General features: G+C 40.0%; 1 protein-coding gene across 1 annotated transcript in view; it reads right to left on the bottom strand.

Annotated features, from left to right (window-relative positions):
• The window catches only part of FAM222B (family with sequence similarity 222, member B), a 55,377-nt gene that overhangs the window by 40,431 nt on the left and 396 nt on the right, over positions 1-14,550 (bottom strand). The window lies entirely within an intron of this gene.

Genomic DNA, 14,550 nt, shown 5'->3' with positions numbered 1-14,550 from the left:
ATCATGGCATCTGGTCCCATCACTTCATGGCAAATAGATGGGGAAACAGTGGAAACAGTGTCAGACTTTATTTTTTTGGGTTCCAAAATCACTGCATATGGTGACTGCAGCCATAAAATTAAAAGACACTTACTCCTTGGAAGGAAAGTTATGACCAACCTAAACAGCATATTCAAAAGCAGAGACATTACTTTGCCAACAAAGGTTTGTCTAGTCAAGGCTATGGTTTTTCCTGTGGTCATGTATGGATGTGAGAGTTGGACTGTGAAGAACGATGAGCGCCGAAGAATTGATGCTTTTGAACTGTGGTGTTGGAGAAGACTCCTGAGAGTCCCTTGGACTGCAAGGAGATCCAAGCAGTCCATTCTGAAGGAGATCAGCCCTGGGATTTCTTTGGAAGGAATGATGCTAAAGCTGAAACTTCAGTACTTTGGCCACCTCATGCGAAGAGTTGACTCATTGGAAAAGACCCTGATGCTGGGAGGGATTGGGGGCAGGAGGAGAAGGGGAAGACAGAGCATGAGATGGCTGGATGGCATCACTGACTCAATGGACGTGAGTCTGGGTGAACTCCGGGAGGTGGTGATGGACAGGGAGGCCTGGCGTGCTGCAATTCATGGGGTCCCAAAGAGTTGGACACGACTGAGCGACTGAACTGAACTGAACTGAAAATAAGCAAATGAATTTATTTACAAAACAGAAATAGACTCACCGACATAGACAGCAGACTTGAGGTTGCCGAGGGCGAGGGCAGAGGGGAGGGATGGACTGGAACTGTGGGGTTAGGAGATGCAAACTATCATATGCAGAATGAATACACAGCAAGGTCATACTGGATACAGCACAGGGAACTGTATCCAATATCCTGTAATAACCATATGGCAAAGGAAAAAAACCTTTGTTCTTAAAAAATAAATAAGCAAATAAAAAGGCATTTTTCCCCATAAAGACCTGCCAGTGCCATTTTATAAAATTCAAACACCCAAAAGACAGAACACAGACTTTGGTAAGAAAATTTATTACTTACTAGACTTAAAGAGAACAGATCTGAAAAAACAAGTGTGAGAGCTATCCGGGAGGGGAAAAAAAGACAATGCCTTGACTATTATTTCAATGTAGCAAGGTATTAACATTTTTTTAACTGGCTGCACTTTCTCTTTCAGACACTAGAGGGAAGTATAAACTCCATTCACTGTATTTGGGAATTCAATTTATTCATTTATTCACTCACTCTGGTTTCCCTGGTGGTTCAGACAGTAAAGGATCGGCTTGCAATGCAGGAGACCTGGGCTCGATCCCTAGGTTGGGAAGATCCCCTGGAGGAGGGCATGGCAACTCACTCCAGTATTCTTGCCTGGAGAATCACCACAGAGGAGTCTGGCCGGCTACACTCCATGGGGTCGCAAAGCGTCCGAGGCAACTAAGCACACATTCATTCACTCATTCACCACATATTTACTGCATTCCTTGTTGTTGTTGTTCAGCTGCTAAACTGTGTCCAGCTCTTTGCAACCCTACGGACGGCAGCATGCCAGGCTCCTCTGTCCTCCACTATCTCCTTGAGTTTGCTTAAATTCATGTTGATTCAGTCAGTGACACTACCTAACCACTACTGCATTACTACATACCAGGAACATTATAGACCCCAAAGACAAAAAACGAATAAGCTACAATCTCTGTCTTCAAGGTGCTTACTCTAGTGAAGGAAGACACCAGTTTAACAACAACCAAAAAAAGGCCACCACGACAAAGAATGCACATGAGAACCAAACCCCAACTTTTGCAAGACTGTGGGTTTGGGAAGGACAGCTTGGCAGAGGGAGGGAAAGAACATGTATCCATATAACCATTCATACTAGACAAACAAGATTACTCCAACTGGCTTATTCTCATATTAACTATATTCCCATCTTAATTTAAATGGAAATACCTACACTTAGAAAGTATCTTTAAACTGTTATCTACAGAAAGTAGGAGAATGAGGCATTAACATGTGTGGAAGATTTGCTAAAATATCTGGTTGGCTAGGTTTCAAAATCAATTGTACCCAGTTTAAAAGCACGAAGGTAACAGATACAGTTGGAGTTAAGATTGCTTACAGGATTATAAAAACTCTTATTTGAAATCAGGGTAAATTACACTACACCCCCTGACAAGAGCATGTCAGTATAAATAAGTCCAAGTTTCCTGAGTGTGTTCTGTCTTCACAAGTTACGTTTCCCAAATTAGGAAACAGAATACTCTGAAAATTAGCTTCCACCAATGCTTGTGGAAAGCCTCTGTAGAAAGACATCTTAGTTGGCAAATCATTTCTCCACCTAAATAATTTAAGCCTACACAGGAAAGACAAAAACTTTAGCTGATAAAGCAGAATTAAAACTCAAAGTCACCAAAAGGGCAATGGAAACTTCCGTGTGGTGTCCTTTTCCCTAATCCTCAAAATGACTGCTGCATCTTTTGCTATGGTTTGGGATGTGTGGATTGTGTGTACTGGGGGTGGAGAGTTGGAGAGAAGGAACAAGTTGTTGATTTCTCATACTGATGGAGCACAGCACATGGTAGAAAAAGTAAAAGCCAACATCCTGAAAAAAGTTTCACACACATACACAAAATGAGACAGCAAACTTGTGAATCAAGCATGATTTGGCATCTTTAAATGCACAGCCAATTCTCCTCCAGTGCCAAAGCCAATGGCTTCTCCTGTAGATAAAATGGCACAGTTCCTGAAAAAGCCCTGGACGCTGTTTCCCCACAATCCTATAATCTGTCAGAAGACAGAAAACAAAAAGAAGGCTCTGCCAGCCAGAAAAAGCAAATTATAACCAACACAGAGCCAACACTTTACTTCAGACAGAAGGAGCTTTTCTATGCGTCTTTGGAAGGAGAGAGACAAAAGAAGCTTACCATTGCTCAAATAACCACGGCAAACATTTCAACCAAATATCATCTGGGATAAGCATTTGATGCAATAGCCTGCTTTCTTACTTCTTGTACAGTCTTAAAGAATATCTGCAGCATTTACGATAAAGAATTGGCCACAAAATACAAAGAACTTATACAAGTCAATAAGAAACAGAAACAACCGAAAGGGAAAACTGTGTGAAATACAGAAGCTGTGTGAAATACCTACTCTGGGAAAGAAACAGTTAAGTAGAATGGATACCTGTAGGTCAACCACAAATCAAATTTGAAGGAACTAAAATAAGAATTTAAGATGAACCTTTACCTATGAATCTGAAGGCAATCCCTGAGTTTACAATGAGCAAAGCAGATGATGGAAGCAAGTAGCAGAAAGCCTAAATACAACCTCATAAGTAAATCTTCTCCAAGAAAGAAAGCTTACTCACTCAAATGTCTTTGCTGGGGAAGCAGACCATTCAGGGACCCCCTTTCCAAACACCAAATGCAGAAATAGAGCTTATAATGTCTGGGTGTGGCAAAACAAGTACACAAGTACAGGCTTCCCATCAGAGAGGAACAGAACCTAAACCTTTTACTTGTCCTTGATACAAAGAGGTAATGGATTGTGGAACTGAAATTCAAAAACAAAAAAAAAAGAATCAATTCCAACCTACATACCTACATAAAGCTAAGAACTTCACGCCAGTTTGTTTTCAAATTGGCAATACATAGGTCCCCACTGGAAAAAAAAGGGGGAGGGGAGCTTCCCTGGCACTCAGTTGGTGAAGAATCTGCCTGCAATGCAGGAGACCCAGGTTCAGTCTTTGGGTGGGGAAGATTCCCTGGAGAAGGGAATGGCAACCCACTCCAGTATTCTTGCCTGGGAAATACCATGGAAGAGCCTGGTGGGATCACATGGGATCACAAAAAGTCGGACATGACTTAGCAACTAAATTACCACCACTGGAAAAAAACAATACACAAGATCCCAACTGAGCTGTCAGCAGGGTAAAGTTCCAAGGAGACTATTGCTTAACCATTTCCCTTATCATTTTAAACGTCAAAAGAACCACATCACAGTTTTTCTCCATTGTTAATGCCACTTTAGAGGCTGAGAAAAATTTAGTTCATCAGATTCAAATTTCAGACATTTCCTCAGTACATTACAGGTAATGATGCCACTGAGTCTATATTTAGATGCAGGTGTGGAACAAGGAGTGCCAGTTTTGCCTGAAATGGCACCATGTCCCTCTTTAAATTCTAACTGCAGCCATCACCTAAGCCTGCATTAAAATGTCTATATGGTGTCGCCTAAAATAAATTAAAATGCTTTTTCAATGCTTTTTTTGAGTGGTTCTATTGATTGACCGTGACATTTTAAACATAGATAATAAATCACTCCCACCAGTCCTTTAAACAGTCAGCATTTTAACTGCTGTAGGGTGGCCCTCACAGCCTCACTTGAATCAAAAAGCCAAGATGGTAAAAACTTTTGTCATATGAATCCTCTAAAATGGTAACATAATAAACCTTTGGGCAATAATCTCTTTAATAAAAAGTTGTGTCATCATGGTTCCATTATTGCTACATTTCAGAAGTTAGGATAGCAGCCTTTTTCCAAATCCTGAGTTATTTTCTCTGCAAATAGTATTTATAAAAATATATCACCTTTCTCAAAAAGAACTTAAGGGCTCTAACAGACAGTATGTTGCTAATTTTCACAACATCCCAATAAAGAACTATTATTTAGCATTTATATCACACTTTAACTTGCAAAAGTGTTTTACAATTATTTTCATTAGTAGTCATGCCTCACAACCGCCCACTGAGCTAAACTGGTCCTGTTATCCTCATCTGACAGCTGAGAAAACTGATGTGTCGTAAGGCCAAGGTCAAGTCAGTCTGCTTTTCCAAGACCAGGAACCTGATCCTTAAAGGCAGTCTCATTCATTCAGCAGTGTATGTGTATTGCTTGTAATGCTCATTAAACTCGGCTTTTAGAAAACAGAAATCTACCTAAAATGATGGTAAAAAAACACTAAAATTGTAATGCTTTGATGAAAATATATAACCACACTGGAATACAAATAGGTAAGGATTTAGTAATACGGACACAGCAAGTTTTTAGAAATAGCCTCCCAAAACCTCAATGTCATCATACAAAACTGAAATGCTTTTCACCTCATTTGCTCCCTCCAGTCTGTCTCCACCATTCCAATGAGTAATTCTACTCAAGATTACCAATAATCTCTAGGTTGCCAAATCCCCCACAGGTACTCCTATGCTCTTCTCTGAGACAGCATTCGATATCATAACATGCTCTCCTCCTTTCTTTCCATATTCTTTACTTGGCTTCCATAACATCATTCTTTCAGGTTTTCCTCCTACCTCACTGGCTGGTCCTCTGTCAGACCTCTCTTCTCTAGACACAAACCATTCTAAGTGACTGCCTGATTGAATTCCACGACTTCAAATTCTATCTACGGGTTGATGATCTCCGACTCTACAATTCCAGCCCAGACTTCTCCCTGGAACGCCAGGCTTTTCTACCCAACTATACTATAGCTCCAGGTGGCTGTCTAACAAACAGCTCAAACTTGACATGACCAAAACAGAATTCCTGACAAATATATTTTGCCACAGTCCTACCCATTTCAATAATCACCATTTACTTATCTAGTTCTCAAGCCAATAAATGCAGAACCTATGCATGATTTCTCACTCTGCCTCACTCCCTCTGGCTACTGACAATCCCTGAGCAAGCCCTGTCAACTTCACTTCCAAAAGATATCCCAAATCCTTCTACCTTTCTACAGTTCTTCAGCCATCTCCCCAGTCCTAGTCACCATCAACTCGTCTGATTTAGTACAACAGCCTCGTAAACTAGTCCCCTTGCCTCCACTCTTGACCCCTCTACAATCCAGTTTCACATAGTAACCAGAGTAATAACTTTTTAAAATTACTAATCAACTCACATCATATCCCTACTTAAAACTGTCCAAAGGAAGCAGACCATTCGAGCTGTCAATGTCATCTGCCTTCTGGCCTCTGGCACCATCTCCCTCTCACTCACCATATTCAAAGCCACATTGGCCTTATTTCTGCTCCTCTAACATATCAAACACTACCGTGGGCAAGAATCCCTCAGAAGAAATGGAGCAGCCATCACAGTCAACAAAAGAATCTGAAATGCAGTACTTGGATGCAATCTCAAAAACAACAGAATGATCTCTGTTGTTTCCAAGGCAAACCATTCAATATCACAGTAATCCAAGTCTATGCCCTGACCAATAATGCTGAAGAAGCTGAAGTTGAACGGTTCTATGAAGACCTACAAGACCTTCTAGAACTAAAACCCAAAAAAGATGTCCTTTTCTCCTTTGCCTTTCGCTTCTCTACCTTTCATAGCTTCTCTACTTTTCATACTGTTTGTAAGACCTCCTCAGATAACCATTTTGCCTTTTTGCATTTCTTTTTCTTGGGGATGGTCTTGATCACTGCCTCCTGTACAATGTCAGAACCTGGCATCTGGTCCCATCACTTCATGGGAAATAGATGGCAAACAACTGAAACAGTGACAGAATTTATTTTGGGGGGCTCCCAAATCACTGCAGATGGTGACTGCAGCCATGAAATTAAAAGACACTTGCTCCTTGGAAGAAAAGTTATTACCAACCTAGACAGCATATTAAAAAGCAGAGACATTACTTTGCCAACAAAGGTCCTTCTAGTCAAGGCTATGGTTTTTCCAGTAGTCATGTACGGATGTGAGAGTTGGACCATAAAGAAAGCTGAACACAGAAGAATTGATGCTTCTGAATTGTGGTGTTGGAGAAGACTCTTGAGAGTCCCTTGGACTGCAAGGAGATCCAACCAGTCCATCCTAAAGGAAATCAGTCCTGAATATTCATTGGAAGGACTAATGCTGAAGCTGAAACTCCAATACTCTGGCCACCTGATGCGAAGAACTGACTCACTTAAAAAGACCCTGAGGCTGGGAAAGATTGAAGGCGGGAGAAGGGGATGACAGAGGATGAGATGGTTGGATGGCATCACCGACTCAATGGACATGAGTTTGAATAAACTCCGGAAGATGGTGATGGACAGGGAGACCTGGCGTGCTGCAGTCCATGGGGTTGAAAAGAGTCAGACACGACTGAGCGAATGAACTGAACTGAATATATAGAATTAATTCCTCTTTAGCTTTGCACTGCAATGTTTGATCTGCTAATCTTGGTATATATCCTCCTGGGTTTTAAATGCCATACCTTCAGAGAGGCATTCCATATTCCCTATTCTCCCAATCTTAAGTAGCTATCCATTCATCCTCTAATATATCACTCTATTTTAATGCTCTGCAACTGATTTTTTTGGGGCTGTTGGTTGTCTGTTTACCCTCCTAGAATGTCAGCTCCATAAGAGCAGTGTATGCCTTTGTTCACCAGTGTATGGTTAGTGCCCAACACATTCTATCAACTCAATAAATTTGACAAGCTTACTTGTTAGGAGAGGGTAAAAAAGACATAACCTGGGACCTTCCCTGGACCTAACCTGGGTCCAGTAGCTTAACACTCGTGCTCCTAATAGAGGGGGCCTGGGTTCAATCTCTGGTTAGGGACCTAGATTCCACGTGCTGCAACTAAAGATTTTGCATGCCACAATGAGGAGCAAAGATCCTGCTGCCATAACCAAGAATAGGTGCAGCCAAATACATTAAATACTTTTTTAAAAAAGACATAACCCGTATCCACAAAGAGCTCACAATCGAACTGAGGAAACAAAACATTTAAATAGTAAGTGTAATGATAACAGGATACTAAAGTATCACAGCAGCCTAGAAGCAGGAATGATTAATTCTGCTTTGAAAACTAGGAAGACGTCACAGAAGAAATGAACTATGAGCTAAATCCTAAAGATTAATTAGGAGATTCACTAGATTATTGGTTATGTTTGTCTGCTTGTTTTAGAAGTGTCCTTTGAGCAAAAATAGGATGAAGAAAGGAGGAAGGAAAATGAAATCAAGCATCTGCTGTGTATGAGGCACTGTGGGTAATGAAGGGTCTTAAAGGGAAAGGGAATAAGTAGTCTCTTGTGACTGGGTGGTGGACTGACAGAAGGGTGATAAGACCTGAGACAGACAGACCAGTTAAGAGGTTACTGCAAGTGTCCAAGTGAGAAATGAAAATGGTCTAATCCAAGACTGTGGCAACAGGTGTGGGAACAAAAAGGTAGATTTAGGAGACCTCAAAGGTTAAAATCAGACTCGTATCAACCAGATACGAGTGATGAAGGAAAAGAACTAAGGTCAAGTCCAGAGTTTTTTATTTAGGCAACTGTGTGGCTATTCAAGTTCAGTTCAGTCGCTCAGTCATGTCCAACTCTTTGCAACCCCATGAATCGCAGCACGCCAGGCCTCCCTGTCCATTTTTAAATAGGAAAGATCTCAATGAATACATGAAGAGATGGAGAGCAAAGCTATAAATTAAACGGTAAGTAGTAGATATATGAAAATCATTCTGTACGAACCTATTTGGATACTGTTCCAAACAGTTGAAAAATTACTGAGGTAACTGGGGAAATGTGAAAACTAACTGGATAACTGATGCTACTACGAAATGCTTGCCAAAAAAAAAGAAATGCTTGCTAATTTTTGGTGGAATTTCTTTTTAGTCCTTATCTTTTAAAGCTACATACTGAAATATTTATTCATGAGATTATGATATTCTGGATTTTAAAAAAATAATGTAGGTGGGTTAGTGGGTACAGGCTATACAGATGGAACAAGCTGGGCATGAGCTGACACTTACTGTAGCTGTAGCAGGGTGATAGGGGTTTCTTATGATGTTCTGTCTACTCTTGCACTTATTTAAATTTTTCCATAATAAAGAGGTAAAAAAGAAAAAATGCTACCATTTTTTTTCACTAAGATGAGAGGTTTTGTGTTTTATTCTTTGCAACCTAAAAGCTGATAATTTAAGCCAAGTGTATAACGCATTACAAAACGTAAAGATAAGTATGAACTACTATTGAGAAAGTACCGAGTGCCACATTCTCATTTAGCCAATCTCTCCAGACAATGTGAATCATCAACACATTAAGCAACTGGACCTTAGACTCAGGGTCATTACACTGGCTTTAACTGTTACTTACACCCTAAATGATTTCTAGGTCTGCATCTCCATTCTACAGAGATTCTAATGCTTTCTACTGAACTCAAGATCCAAATATCCAAAACCCTGTTAGACATTTGCTCCTGGATTTCCCAGACACCTCAAATCTGACATACCAAAATCGAACTCATTTTCCCTCAAATGGGAACACCCTCTTACTCCTCTCTTCCCTATCTCAGTTAATGACATGACCATCCACTTAGTTGCCCAAGCAAGTAATTTTAAATCCATCTTGGACAACTTCTCCCTGACACCTTCCTCAACAGAAAGTCAGTAAGATCCTTCTAGTCAGACTTCTAAAAAGCTGTTTAATCTGTCTACAATTCCAGTACCTGAGGTCTTCAATATCTTTCAAACGACCATCACACCAGTCTCATAACCGTCTCCCTGCAGCCAATTTCTCCTTTTAAAAATCTAACTTCCATACTTTTCATTTTACTGAAGTATAGTTGATTTACAATGTTGTGTTAATTTCTGCTATACAGCAAAGTGATTCAGTTACCTATATATATAGAGAAATATAGAGATATCCGTTTTCATATTCTTTACCATTCTGGTTTATCACAGGATACTGAATATAGTTTCCTGTGCTATACAGTAGGAACCAGTTGTTTATCCATCAGTGTTACTTTTCCTAAATAGTGATCTAAACTCTCCCATGACTGCCTAGCACCTACAAAAGAAAATTCAGACCCCTCAATAAGACCATCCATAATCGGGCTGCAACCCATCTTTTACCTCACTTCCTTCCACTCCTACCTCGTACCCCTTGACCTACGCACATTAAACCACTGGCCTTCCCAGTATAGACTCATAGCTTTGTGCAAGTTGCTCTCCGCGCTTGAAGTACTATCTTCTCCAATCCTTTTCTGTTGAAGCAGCCAAATAGCATTCATTCCTCAAGACCTGATCGATTCTTCCTCCAGGAAGCCTTCTCCAACCTTCCTTTCCTACCACCAGGCAGAACCAGGGCTCCTATTACTCTTAGTAGAGATCTCTATGACAGCACTTTACTATACTGGTACATTTCATAACTATGTATTTGTCAGTCTCCAATTAAAATGTGAGCATCTTAAAAACACAGATCACGTCATTCACATTTTAATTCCCAATATCTACCACAATGCCTAACACAAAGTAGGCACTTCAATGTTTGCTGAATCTGATTGCTGAGGATTATCACCAACATTTTTCAATGAGACTAGAGTCTAAAAATTTAAAGAGTTGTTTTGGCTTACTGGTGAAAAAAAAAAAAAGACACTACAGAAATTCATACTTTATGGTATTTTTGGTTTTATATATTTTTCCCAAATTGTTTCAGGGTTAGTCACTAGAAAATTAGTACCAAAGTCTTTTCTCCTGGGTGAGTCTTTTACTATTATTATTTTGGCTATGCTGCACAGCACGTGGGATTTTAGTTCCCTGACCAGGGATCAAACCTGTGTCCCCTGCAATCCTGCAGTGGATGTGCAGAGTCCTAACCACTGGACCACCTGGGAATTCCCTTAAGTCTTTTTTTTTTTTTTTTTTTTAATCACCAACCCTTGAGTAAATATTATCTCACTCCTTAAATGACCTATGTTTTCCCATGAAACAGTCACTCCAGTGCTGAATCAAATCAACATTTTGTAACTGAGCTATCAAATCGAGTAATTTATTATTCTCCTTGTATTAAATCTATCTTTAATAAAATTTAGCATTTTTCCTCTCAAGTTGTATTCACTCTTTTCACTCCTGAGTTGCAAAGCTCTAAAAGGGACACAATCAAGACCTTGACAGGCAGTGAAAAGACAGGAATAGGTATTAAAAACACTTCTCTGCCAAGAAAGCACTCACCTCACACCAAGAGTACAGCGACTTCACACTTATCCCCTTTCTGGTCAGCTGTAAGGCTTCAGCCCTTCCCCTGCCATTTCACTTCTCACACATGCTCTCACTTCTCAGTTTACTGTATCAGAACCATCTATTTAGAGTTGTGGTAATATTTTAGGAGTTTAAATCCAAGAATTAGGCTCATGACGCTTCTGAAAATGTTCCAAGCTTCCTGTCCTGCTCTGCTGCATTAGACAATGTTGCTCTGCCAAAGTCTTAGCTCATTTCCTCCTGCTGGTTGCCCTGATATGGTGGTACACATCAATAATGCCCTCCCCTTTCCCATTTGCAGACCTCACTGTCCGATTGGAATGTCCTGTCGTCCATGTCCATCTGTGAGGGCCTATCAAACAGGTTCGCTGCAGTAGAGGCCTTTACTGACAATACCTGAATCCAGCCCTTCCATCAACTCTTAACTCCATCATTTTTTGGGGGGGCCATGAGCATTCAAGATCTTAGTTCCCTGATCAGGAATCATACCAGCAGCCCATGCAGTGGAAGTTCTCAGTCTTAACTACTGGACCACCGGGGAAGTCCTTCCATCAATTCTAAGACAGGCTTTTTTCCACCACATTTCTCCAAAAAACATGATGCAACTGACGGCATGCCAGTCTCATTAGTAGCATTTCTTCTTCCTTAGTGGTATGCAAAATAACTGTGAGACTTACAATCACTGGCACCGTGGATTTGATGAAATAAGGTATTGAATTCCATTATAATTACTTTGTATAGTTCTGTTTCCTTCACTAGACTGTGAACTAGCAGAGGGCAGGGGCTAGGTCATCATCAACTCTGACCTGTGATTTGGGCACAAAGAGTGAGTATATCCAACGAACACTAGTAATAATTAACATTCATTTAGCATTTACTAAGTGTCAGGTACCATTCTAAACACTTTGTATGTATTAACACATTTAACCTTCACAACAACCTCATGAAGTAAGTACAATTATCTTTGGTTTATAGATGAGGAAACAGGCAAAGATAGGTGAGTAAGCTTATTCAAAGATACACAAAGTTGCACAAGATTTGAACCCAAGTTTGCTGATTACATACTGTTATTATTTTCCCTTCGGCAAATATTAACAAGCAGGTACTCTAAGCCAACAGCCGTGCTAAATAAATAAACACTGGTAAGCAAACCCTGCTCTTCAAAAGGGTCCTCTGAACCACAGGTCCATTCTTGAATCCTTTACCCTCCAAACATCACAATCAACTTACAGATTCACTAAGTTAAACCCACTTTTCTCACAACATTGTAAATCAACTCTACTTCAATTTAAAAACTGAGTAAATAAAAAATAAACAAATCCACTATCCTCTTTACTTTCCCTTTTAAACATTTTCTCATACAGTATTCCTTTAAAGTTGTTAGCACTCTATCAAGAACCAAAACAAATGACCAAAAAAAAAAAATCCTTCTGCTCTTATTATTAATTAGTGGTTATAAAAATATCACAAAAGAGACTTCAGCTAAGGAATGGGCGGCAAGATCAGAAAGGATCTGAAGAAACAAAGGTTCTGTTTGCAAGCAAATATTCTCAGTAAAAGAAAAAGAGAGGGAGGTAAAAACACCATAATTTTGTTTTTAAATAGACTGCTTTAAAAAGGGTTCCCCCGAGGCATGAAATGTTTGCTTTTTTTTAAGAAAAATGATTCATTTTATCAGAATGAACACGAGCTGGTAAACCTTATTCCTTTTATTTTAGCTCTTGTAACAGGCAATCAAGGCACTGACCATCCCCTTTCTCTCCCTCAGGGGAAGACTCCCTGTTCTGTAACAGTAATCTACTACATAAAAGGAACCACAAACAGGAAAGAGAATAGAAGGAGAGGACAGGAAATTCTCATCACAGCTGAACAAACCTCTATCATTTTAACGTAATAGGGATGGCATTTATGGACTTGTCTGAACTGATGGAAATTTCCAATAGAGGGGAAAATGCATCATCAAAATTAAAAACAAACGTCCAACTATTAGAAATAAGATGGTTAGTTCTAACATTTTTACACCTCGACTTCATCTTCCATGTGATAGACAAAGAATGAATTTGAATCCTGTAAATGACCTATGACAACAGTAACACTTTCCTTTTAAACTATCCTCTAAATAAGAAAAAGAAACTATCCTCTATTATGGACAGAGAATTTATTGGAAAAGCCAAGCAACTAGAGCAAAAAGTTTAAAATGATCTATTACTGTGTATTTCCAAGAAAGAGAAGTAAAACACATTTGACCAGACAGAGAAGTTAAAGGCAATGAGGGTTCATTTCCCCCTTCCTATAAAATAATTCATTCTCCTTATCTGTGAACCTTCAAGGATCTAATACAGCTACTCCTTACCTTTGGTCAGATGAAAGATAAATCACTCACTAATTTCCAAAAGACCTTGCCATTTCAAGCTCTCCATCCTCAGAGCTGGCAGAGCTGAAGCATCATCTCTTTCCGTCCTTTTGAAAGGAGTTTCACCTCTTTTTCAAAAGCTGTGACTAGAAAGCCATTTTCTCTCTCTCCAAGTACACAATTTAACTCTGTCCTCTGCTTTGTCTACCCTAAACAACAAGAACGACGACAAAGCCTCAGGAGTGCTCCTTCGGCCCCTTAGAAACAAACCAGCCACCTCTCAGGCTTTTGCACAGCTGCTTCCGTCTTTCTCTGAGAGTCATTCCACCCTGGAGGTTTCCACAAGCAGGGTAACAAAAAGTGGAGCCTAAAAGCGGCTACATGCTATCTGACCTCCAAAATAGACACAGCGCCTTGGGGAAACCAGACTCTTGCAAAGAAAAACTTTTTTACAATTAAAAAAATAACAAACTGGGAAAACAAAACAAAATGTATTTGCACATCCCTCACCGTGCACCCCTCCCAGTTTGTCTCAAACTATTTTTTTTTTTTTCAACTCATAATAAAGCAGGTTAGTACCAACTATGCTACAAGGGAACCGAATAGGCTGTGTTCATAAAGCATTTAACAGACTGGCCTTCCATTCTCTATTGCCTCCCTCTTGGGTGAGGAGCTACATACCATTTGTTAAAAAAAAAAAAAAAATGCCTGAAAGTATGGCATTTTTCCTACACAAGTCTGTCTGATGGCTAATGTGTCACATCACAGAACAAACTGGTATTTCTGCACAGGATCTGCTGAGCCGATAAAGAAAACACGTCTGTGCCGATTGCTTTTACAAACAACATGCTTCGCCTTGACAAAGAAATCAGTCATTCCATTAATAACGGTAAAATCTAAAATCCAGTGATACTGCTGGTGATACAGCAACCTCGACACAGTACTCACAATTTACAGTTTTTATAAACGAACTGAATCATATACGTGATGCTTACAAGATGAAACACATTACATCTTCCGAAGGTTCAGAAAGGTTAAGTGGGACCTGCCCAAGGTTATCTATCAGCTTTAACCAGCGATGGACGTGGATTCGAACCAGTCGGACGCTAAGCTCCTAGCTCTTTTCCCTAGACCCCTCCCAGCTTTAAAAGACCCCCATCCTCTACCCAGAGTAGCCTATTACTCCGGACGACCGGCTCTTCCCCGCCTGGACCAGAGTTGTCTTCTTCAGCTCCAGCAGGGCTTTCATCCTCCACTACCCCA

The sequence above is a fragment of the Bison bison genome, unplaced genomic scaffold (assembly GCF_000754665.1).
Source record: "Bison bison bison isolate TAMUID 2011002044 unplaced genomic scaffold, Bison_UMD1.0 scf7180017864472, whole genome shotgun sequence".
Lineage (NCBI taxonomy): Eukaryota > Metazoa > Chordata > Mammalia > Artiodactyla > Bovidae > Bison > Bison bison.
Note: the sequence above shows the minus strand (reverse complement) of the source record. Positions and strands in the feature narration are given on the sequence as shown.